The following is a 10,451-nucleotide window of genomic DNA, read 5'->3' as shown; positions in this document are numbered from 1 at the left end:
GATTGTTGAGGAAAAATATAAAGTAAAATTAAATGGAAATAAAAAAAGTTCTGCAAAATGCTCAAAAATTTTATGCTCAAAGAGAAAATAAAATTATTGTAAAAAAGAGTGCAAATTAAAAAAAAAAGGCTTTAAAATTGTTACCTGTGCATGGAAATTCTAGGGTTTAAAATTACTGTAAAAAAGAGTGCAAAATAAAAAAAAATAAAATTTAGGCTTTAAAATTGTTACCTCTGCATGGAAATTTTAGGGTTTAAAATTGTTACCTGTGTGCTTTAAAATTGTTCTTGTGTACTCTATGCAATTTTTAGGTTTTAAAATTCTTACCTGTGTACACTCCATGGAAGTGCAGGTGAAAATAAAATTTACTGTAGAAAAGAGTGCAAAATAAAAATTCAATAATTTTTAGGTAAATAAAATTTACTGTAGAAAAGAGTGCAAAATAAAAATTCAATAATTTTTAGGCTTTAAAATTTAAAATTGTTACATGTCTACTCAATGCAGGGGACGCTGAAGTAGAAGAATCATTTATGATGGTGCCTTTGTTCTTAACATTGATTTGCAAGAACACACTTGGGCTTTGGAGTTTTCCTGAGCACCCGAAGTTGAGCAGTGAAGATCGAAGACCGACCGAAGTTGGCGAAACAATGAAGCCTTTTTCTAGGTTGCTTCCCTGCTTTTCTTGTGCCCTCCTATCACTTTCCGAGCTTGCTTCACTGCTTTCATGTGTCTTACTTCTAACTCGCTGTCCTTTCATGTGCCTTACTACCAACTTGCCTGCCTTTGCCTTGTTTTCCAATATCCCATCATCCTTCCCCACGCTGGACTTGCAGCACTTACAAATTATTCAAACGATAGTGTTTTTGTTTCCATTTTCTCTCAACCTCCCTCCCACATTAACCTTAGCCAATTGATTAAGAAGAATAAAATAGACAATGGTTTGGACAACGAGTTTATGTTTTGTGACAGGTGGCCAAAATCTGAGAGGTGGTGGCAGCGAGTAGCTGAGAGGTGGCAACGAGACAGTGACACAATTGCATGACAACGGGGGTGAGTGAAATTTTGGATAAAATGTGTTTCCATGCAAATTAATTTTACATAAAATGTTATGAACTAATGCTAGCCAAGGCTAGCATTAGTCAGCTTCCTGTTTGGTTCATGCTTTAACTTTATCTGAAAAGTGAGTTTTTCCCTGCAATAAGACTCCAAAGGCTTCAGTGCCTATGATTCGCTAGTTAAAAACCCTGTCAATATTTAATAGGTTGGAAAACGCGTTTATAAAATACTAATGAAAAACCTTAAGTTAAAATTATCGTTTTAATGGAAAGTAATGTTGGGAAGAGCGACCCCAGATGCGGGTGTTTAAACAACTATCAATTTGGATGGGACAGAGGTGGCGCGAGCAGGCACGACACCTGCCCACCCAGTACAACATGATAACTCAGTTCATAAATGAAGGTTCTCGGAATTTGTTTTACGCAGAGTTCATTTGCTCGCTGTTAAATGGCTCTCAAACTCCCTCCCTGTCCGGCACCCTGGTTTATGTGCTCGCACGCTCCGGCTCGTCTCAGACCTCGGCTCCATTCATTACTACAGTTATGACGGATGTATCTCGATGCCTGAAGGAGATTGATATTTTAAGGCTTAGTGATGCGCTGGTGGGGGAGCAAATTCCGTCGATTCACTCGCAGAATTATCCAAAGTCTAGACAGAACTCTGATTTTTGCATTACTTATGTGGGTCTCATCCTCACTGCTGCTTCTGGTGGATTGAATGGGGAGGCGGCTCTGAATCCTGGCTCTAGTCTTACGGTAGAGCTGCCTCCGTCTTCCTTCTGTTTTTTATCCCAGGCACTAGGCCTGCGAACTGTCGTTTTCCTGATTTCCGTTGGCCTGGTCTTTGTTGTCTCGATTTCCGCTGGCTTGGTCATCGTTGCTGCCCCGCCTCGCTCTCATACTGCTGCTTCGGTCATCCCGATGCCTCGCCGTCGCCATCGAATGAGGTCTTGACGAGGTCAGCTTAGGCGGGTGCCTTCCAGCCCGTCCACCGAGTCGCCCTCCCCTTCAAGCGATTTCTCTGTTGGGCACTATCCTCGCACTCGAAGTGGAAGAGGGTGTCCCTCATATGGCTCTGTGCTCTTCACCTTCTGCAGCGCTCTGAACCATCCAAGGATCACCGCGCACATTTCAGTGGTCTTCCATGAGGAAGCCCAAGAGGGAGAGCCTAGTTCTCATCAGGAGGGCCCGGGATCTGTTTCTGTTCCGGCTTCGAGCATCCAGTTGGGGATTGGTAGAGCGTCTTTGCAGGTTCCTGCAGCTCCAGCTAGCAGCACTCCGAATGTGGTTATGGCGCTGGCCAACCCTGGTCCATCCAACTCAACAGCTGCTCCTGAAGGGGACATGCCTGATACAGGTTGGTGCCAGATTATTGAAGAACCTCCTGATGTTTAGCTTGCTTATTGTTGTCATGATAGCTCGACAGGCGGCCCATACTATTGGGCAAGTTTTTGTTCAGACAGTTATATGGAATTTCAGCTCTTTTTTGAATTTTGTAAACTCAGTAAACGGTTCAAGACTGAGCTCCCTGAAATGGGGCAGTCTCATTCCATGTTTATCTTGACACCTTTGCCTCTCTTCAGGGCAATGTTTTTGACTTCGGTCTCGCTGTAATTTTACTCCCTTTATGTTAATAGATTAATCTTATTTAGAAAAAATGTAGGGAAGAGCGATATCGATCGCTATATACCTTTTACTTTCAGCAAGTATAATAAGTTATAAGAAATTGTCAAATAACAAAGAAGAGTTTAGGAAATTTCAAATAGGGTTCTAATAATATAATGCAGATTGTTTCCAACCACCAAGTAAGGGTTCAAGATTAATGGCATGGGATAGGTGGGGAAATTTGAGATAGATAGATAGTTTGAGAGAGCCTTATTGTATAAGCCACTGGTTGATATTGAGATTGGAATTGTAAAACCATAAAACATATTATTGAATATAAGAAGGGGAACCAAAACTTGGAAAGAGAACAAGGTGAAGGCGGATTATTGAATCTAGAGAAATACTTCAGTGATCACCATTTACCTGTTGAAGACTTTGAAAAGAATCTAATGAAATATATTCATTCAAATATTTATATCCTCCATGGACATGGATAATGATGAATGGACATTACTAGCACAAAATCATTGAAGAGAATAAAATAATTTAATCGTTTATTAGACGTGCATGTGGTTTTTCAATAATATGATTTCCTAAGACACCAGTCTTAGGTTATAAAACTACCTTAAAGCTAATACCAAGGAAAAATCAAATGTCTATTAGAAATTTGGTGTGGGATAGTGATTTAGCGTTAATATTGGGAGTGATTGATTGAATATTTTAAGATGTTTATTGTGGAGACATGTCTCCCTAGAGAGAACAACTTTTTAGGTGATCTCTACTTCAATCAAGGGAAAAACCATTGAGTTAGTGTAGATAAAGCATGTTGTGTGTGGAGCATGATTGTTCAGAGGTCTTTGTTTCAGCCGGATGTATACCCTAGGAAGTTTGTACACCCCTCCACGCGGGGGGGTGCGGGGGGGACTTGTCCCCCCTGCGGGGGTCCGGGGGGGCCGATCCCCCCGGCTGGGGGGTACGGGGGCCAGCGGTCCCTCGACGGGGGCTCGGGGGCAGTGCCCCGGAAGCTAAAAACAAATGTAAAATTGTCTTGTAAAAGTATAGTAATTTCTAGTCAATCTGGGCCGTTCATTAGGCCGATGATCTGACGGTAGAACTTATGTTTAGTTTAGGGTTTTTTGCCCTAGAAGGCAACCCCTCTCTTTGTATGAGGGCATTGTATTGGAGGCTGAGATATATAGATGTGTATTCTGTGAGCGAGAAACAGAGAGGTGAGACTGTGAGAGAAAACAGAGGATATTACAGCGGATTCACTGTAGGTTGTGTCTCTTCATTTTGCTGGATAATAGAAAGGAAGGACTGGCTGTTCGAGGTGGACGTAGCCCAAACTGGGTGGACCATGTATATCTGTGTCTCTCTTGTTTTGTGCGTTTTCTGTGTTTATATTTATGCAATATTTTATGTGTTCCATTGCTCCGTAATATATAATTTTCTAACAACTGGTATCAGAGCCAAAGGTCTATTTGGCTGATAAACTTGCAGGAAAGAAGGGTTCCTGGTTCGAGTGGGAGCAATGGCGGAAGATGGTAAGTTTAGGGTTGAGAAACTTAACGGCCAAAACTTCTCACTGTGGAAGATGCAGATGGAAGATTATCTGTATCAGAAAGATCTATACCTACCATTGGGTGGAAAAACAAAGATGCCGACAGGTATGTGTTATCGGGAAAAGTGTCTATTCAGAACGACCCTATCCCACTAAGGTGTGACAGTGACCTTAGAAACAAACAGAGAAAACTACTTTTGTATTCTTCTTTATGAACTATAAACGAAGAGGAATAGGATGAACCAACCTGTGTCTTGCGCTAGTCCTTTGATCCAATCTCTCTCCTCTTTGATAGCTTCCAGCTACTTGCTCCCTTACTTGCCCAGCTTCACAATACCTGCAAGATCACAGAAGAAGGAAACTATACAAAGACATGGGTTTATGTTCATAAAAAGCTTAGGATCAGATTTAAGCTAAACATACAAATGTAACAAACATCAATGATACACAAGCATGTAGGAGAAACTCAAATAGTTTTATTGATATAACAAGAAGATCCAGGAGGAGTTACAACCAATGATTCCTGATCCAGCATCAACCTCCCAGCAAAGAAGCCCCTCTTCACCTCCAACAAAGCATAAATCACCCAATACTCTGATATCTATCTCAAAACCAACAACAATTCTTTGCAATATCAAAATTCCAGCCTCTGGATCTCTGGGATGAGGGATCCATATATAGATGTATGCAAGGAAGATGAGTCAGCTTATGATTTGACTAGTGGCTTCTCTCTGTCAGTTCTTGCTTCCACTTGGAGACTGAGAGCCTCTTACTCATCCTTGATCAAACTCAGTGAGGCAAGTGTCATTGGAGAAGATTCTGGAAGCTTCCATTGTCTTTCCACCTCGCGGAATGACACTGCCATTTGTCATTTCCCGCTCAACGCACCCTGGTAGTGCATTCAAGTGCGTTGTAATGCACCTAGCTAGTGTATTTGGGTGCTATGCAACGCAGCTAGCCAGTGGAGCAGCTGAAATGATCCTGATTTGACTGATTCTGAGCAGTTTCTGGTGGAGAACTTCTGGGAGAAGCTGTAATTTGTTGACCTTGTTCCTTTAGGGGTCGGAACAACACTTTTAGGGACTTAGGATCCCTTGGTTTATGGACATTTCATGCTTAGAGCTGTAAGGCACAAAAATGTCTATAACAGTTGCCCCCTAAAGTATGAGGCCGTTTATCGGGTGAAATGCTTTATTAGGAGGATCTGAAGTTCTTTCAATGCTGGGAGGAGACCTGTAATAAGATACAATACAATACATTATCTTCATACTGTTTTCATGATCTAGCTGAGGCGGGCATTCCCATGCTCAGCTTTATAAATTCATTTTCATGTACATAGGACAGACAATCGTCTCATGATAGATTGATGATTCTGATAGAGCCATCATCCTTTTGGTAGGATGATTATCTGTGCTGCAATGCTGTACATTTCAATGTCTTTATTTTCCTGAATATATATCGCAGCCCGGATGGATGAAACTATATCCGGGGTCTTCAATCTCGTCCGATCTTCACTCGAAGTACAAGTCGATCCATGTGAGAAATGTTTTGAAGTCGAACATGGAAAGACATCGCCTGATTACCAGTCAATGATGTAAACTGTTAACAAGCGCGAGAGGAATCACCGATAATGATAATGACCCTCAAGGTACTGCAGTACAATTCACGTGGTGTGAATAAAGGACTTGGCGTCGAACACCACGCAAAATCTTTCGGTGAAAGGTCATTGAGGTATACCTGTCGCCGGAAGTGAGAAACTTGCCATTGAGGCATGCAAGCTTCAAAGTACTAAATGGGGTGTTCCTAGATCAACTTCTCGGATAATGAGCTGATGTCGACAAGAAGCGACTTGTCAAAGGAGGGCATTAATGAATCCCACATCAATGACACGGAACGGAGCAAATGATTTTGATGGAGGTGAAAACAATCTGATGATATACGGTTCAGGATGGCGGTCATGAAAGAATGAAGTATAATGTATGGTAGTGGATGGGACACAGGTGACTTCTCTGGATGACTTCTCTTGAACATGTCGGCGACACTTATGTGATGGATTGGTAGCATTTACCCCAAATGTGGATGGTATGGCATGACCATGGTGATGTGATCGATGAATGAGACAACCCAACCCGACTCGGACACGGAGTGGAAGTGTCATGTTCAAGAGCGACTTGCTACCAATAAAGATTCTTTGAGTTTTCTTCCCAATTTTCCCCAGTCATTTCTGACCAGTACCTCTTTATTTTTGTCAAGCTTGAGGAGGATAACATATGCTTGTTCTATAATTTGCCCTTCGGGCAAACCCATCGCTATGTTTTAACGAGCCTAGCGATAGTGAAACTCATTCTCGTCTAAAGACAAGTTTGTTGCTATTAATCTTTTTAACGAGTTTAACGACAAAGATAACTCGGTCCTTTTCATTTTTAGAGAGTCTGAAAAGGTACGTAAAGGTAACTTCGAAATTAATTTTTCCTCATCTAATCCCTTAAGTCCAAAAAAGTATAAAACAATACAGAAGGGATGAATTTTCGATAGTTTTAACGAGCCGAACAAAACAAGCGCTCGATCTTTTTGTGCAATAATCCCTCCGGCCCAAAAAGATTAAAATCTAGAGGAGGGATAGCTCTTCCTGTCGCTTTAACGAGCTGAAAGGCCAAAACTCGGCAATCTTTTCATATTTTACGAGTCAGTTGAAAAGAGCTTAAAGAAGACTGTTACACTAAAAAATGTCACCATGGCTATTTACAATTAGTATGGCTCTATCAACGGTCATGATATCCTCCTGGGCAAGTCTTATGCCTCTGCTCTCCATGTCAAACTCCAAAAAGAGAGAAAGTCTTTGTAAATATGTTTATCTCTGGGTACGCAGATTCTCCCAGCCTTACCTGCGTATACGCACCTGATGTTCACAAAAACTGCGTACTTGTACGCTCTGTATGTAAAGGGGCAGGTGCGTACCCCTGTAAAGGTCAAAAGGCGCAAGTTTCACTCCAAAAAAGTTACTTGTGGTCATTTCTAGAGGCTTCTAGAAGTATGTTTGACGTGTATGAAGCGCCTCCAGATGGTTCATGTATCCCTACCAAAGAGGAACTTATCCCATCAATAAGGGAGCTATCCCATCCAAAGAGGGGATTATCCCATTGATGGTGGACCTGATTAACTTCCTCTTGGACACTATAAATACAGGCATTGGGCCAGAAGGAGGGAAGGTTGAAAGCTAAACATTTCTAAGGGTAGATGCTGCTAGAATTAGGACTCCCATTTAGAAGCTTGTGAGGAGAGATTGCCATCTTTGCTTGTTCTATTTGGAAGTGGGTGAGCTTTGTCAAAGTAAAGGAGAACTCTTGATGGACCCTGGGAGAGACTTGCACAACACCAAGGCTCAGGTTGTAATTGTTCCTTTTGTTTCGTCACTACAGTCTTCTCCGTAAAACTACAGTTATTTCGGACTGCAACCCTATGATTTATATTTTGACTAAACAACTGCTAGGGGACAAGTACTCTAAATGGATCGTTATCCTGCAAGAGTTCGACTTGGAGTTCGAGAAGTCCAAGTCTAAGAAATCCTTAGTTTTTGCGGAATTGATGTGTGATTTCCCGCATGCTGACACAGAAACTGTGGCAGAGGAGTCCATTGCGGACGAATCTTTGTTTCTTATCAGTACTTTAGATCCGTGGTACGGGGATATAATCATCTATCTCCAAACCCAAACCTTTCGGCCTGAAGCTTCAGAGTCGGAACGTCGAAAAATTCGGTTTCAATCCCAACAATACAGAATTATTGGAGATACACTTTATCGCCGGGGGGTAGACTTAGTTTTTCGACGTTGTTTAACTCACGAAGAGGCTGAGAGGGTTTTGAATGATTGTCACTCTGGAGCATGTGGCGGTCATATGTCTGGGTATGCCACAGCTCAGAAGGTGTTGCGTGTTGGCTATTTCTAGCCGTCCATGTTTAAAGATTGTATCATTGCGGTACGAGAGTGCCACAACTGTCAAGTGTTTGATCGCAAGATGCACGCACCACCTGCTCCTCTCCATCCTATAATTGCCGTTGGTCCTTTCACCAAATGGGGTATCAATTTTATTACTTGTAACCCTCACTCGGCCGGGAGGCATGCGTATATCATCCTCGCGGTTGATTATTTTACTAAATGGGCCGAGGCGATGCCTACATTCGACGCAAGCAGCAAAACAGCTGCAGTTTTCGTATTCAATCACATTATAACTAGGTTTGGTGTCTCGCAAGCAATCATCACTGACCATGGGAGCCATTTTCGAAACATCATGATGACTGAGCTTACAAGCCAGCTTGGTTTACGCCACGATAGCTCTACTCCTTATTATCTGCAAGCCAACGGTTTGGTTGAGTCTATCAACAAAGTTCTGGTTATCATGATCCGACGAATCATTGGTATTCATCGGTCGAATTGGCACAACATGTTATTTTTAGCGCTATGGGCATACCGAACTTCAGTGAAAACTTCAACAGGGTTCACTCCTTTCCAGCTAGTTTATGGCTTGGAAGCTGTGTTACCCATTGAATGCGAAATCCCATCACTTCAAATGGCTGTCGAATCACTCCCAGCTACTTCCGAAGAGGAGAAACGTTTATTATACTTGGCTCAATTAGATGAGACTCGACGTGACGCTGCATTGGCAATCGAGACTCACGCGAAGCGAATGAAAGCTCAGTATGATAGAAATGTGACCCCTCGGAGTTTTTCGGAAGGAGACCTAGTGCTATTATATGATCAAGCTAACGATAAGCTAGGTGCTGGAAAATTCGTTCCTATGTGGCATGGACCCTACATTGTAAAGCGAAAGCTAGCAAAAGGGGCCTATGAGCTGGTAGATTTTGATGGGGACTCTTTGGGTAAACCCAGAAATGGACTTTACCTAAAGAGGTATTATGCTTAAATGGTGGGTATGGAGAATTTTAGTTAGGTTAGGTTTTCTTTCTAGCTAGTATGTTTGTTAGTTTAGATATTGTGCTTAGCTTAGAAAGTGTGTTTTTCGTCGTTATTCTGGCTTATCTTGGTTTTACTCTTGATATTGCAGATGTCGACGCCTCTCCAAACGTACATTGGATTTGCCGATGGTGCTTGTCATAGTACACGGAATATCTCTTCCGCAGCTTGGGTTATCTATTCGCCCTCTGACGAGTTAGTTTCTATGCATGGGGTGAGCCTCGGTTAAACGACGAACAACATTGCAAAATACAGTGCAGTGGTTGAATTATTGTCTGAATCTATTTCATTCGGAATTCGACGTTTGATAGTGAGGTTAGATTCTGAACTCGTTGTATTACAGCTTAATAGAGTATATGCCATTATAAATCCTGTGTTATTAAGGTTGTTTTTGAGAGTGCGCCTCTTGGAACGTGAATTTTATTACATTGAATATCAGCATATTCCAAGGTCTTTAAATACATTAGCAGATGCAATTGCTTCTCGAATGTTAGACAGACATTTACGATAATCATGCAAGTAATTTTAAAAAACATTTCATCACGTATGTTAAACAAGATAAGCCAGTAATAATGATATATATATATATAGATAGGAGTGTGTCAAAAATATACATCGTCTTCGATCATAGGTTGAAAAAAACCTTATGATCGGCAAAAATGATAAGTACAAAAAACCAAAAATGTCATATATGTCTACAAAAGTGACTAGCCAAACACTGGTGGTGCTCTCTGTACGAGACCACTGCCCGCACTACCCTACACAGGAACCTCCTAAAAGGTCCTGGGACTGCGACCACATAGCGCTGAAGTCGAATAGGAATGTCATCTATGGTGGTCTCTGGTATATCCGCCGTCAGACACTCTAGATCATGTTCCAGCTCGGCTAAGGTCTCTGCGGCCGCATCCTGTGGGGCTGGTGCTGGTACAGCTGGTACTCTCCTCTCAAAAGCCCGGAGGTTGGCTGGACGCCGTGGACCTACATCTGTATTTTGAAAATTTGTGCTATCAGTTTTGAGGCGATATATAAAAACAAAAAAATATACATAATTTAAAAACTTGTAAAAAATGAAATACCTCTGTCGTCCCACTGTTCTCCCTGTGGAAGAACCATGTCCGGATCATTCCGAAAATCCATTCCGGCATAAGGAAAGTCTTGAATAGCAAGGACCTGGATCTCTATCCAGCGAAAGTAACCATCAGGAAATCGAACAACTGCTGCTCCCTCGTAAGGATGCCGGGCCATTACCGCAACCCATCT

Source organism: Pinus tabuliformis, chromosome 2_2 (assembly GCF_031772625.1).
Source record: "Pinus tabuliformis cultivar Carrire ecotype Pingquan chromosome 2_2, CPIR1, whole genome shotgun sequence".
Lineage (NCBI taxonomy): Eukaryota > Viridiplantae > Streptophyta > Pinopsida > Pinales > Pinaceae > Pinus > Pinus tabuliformis.
This window is presented reverse-complemented; position numbering follows the sequence as displayed.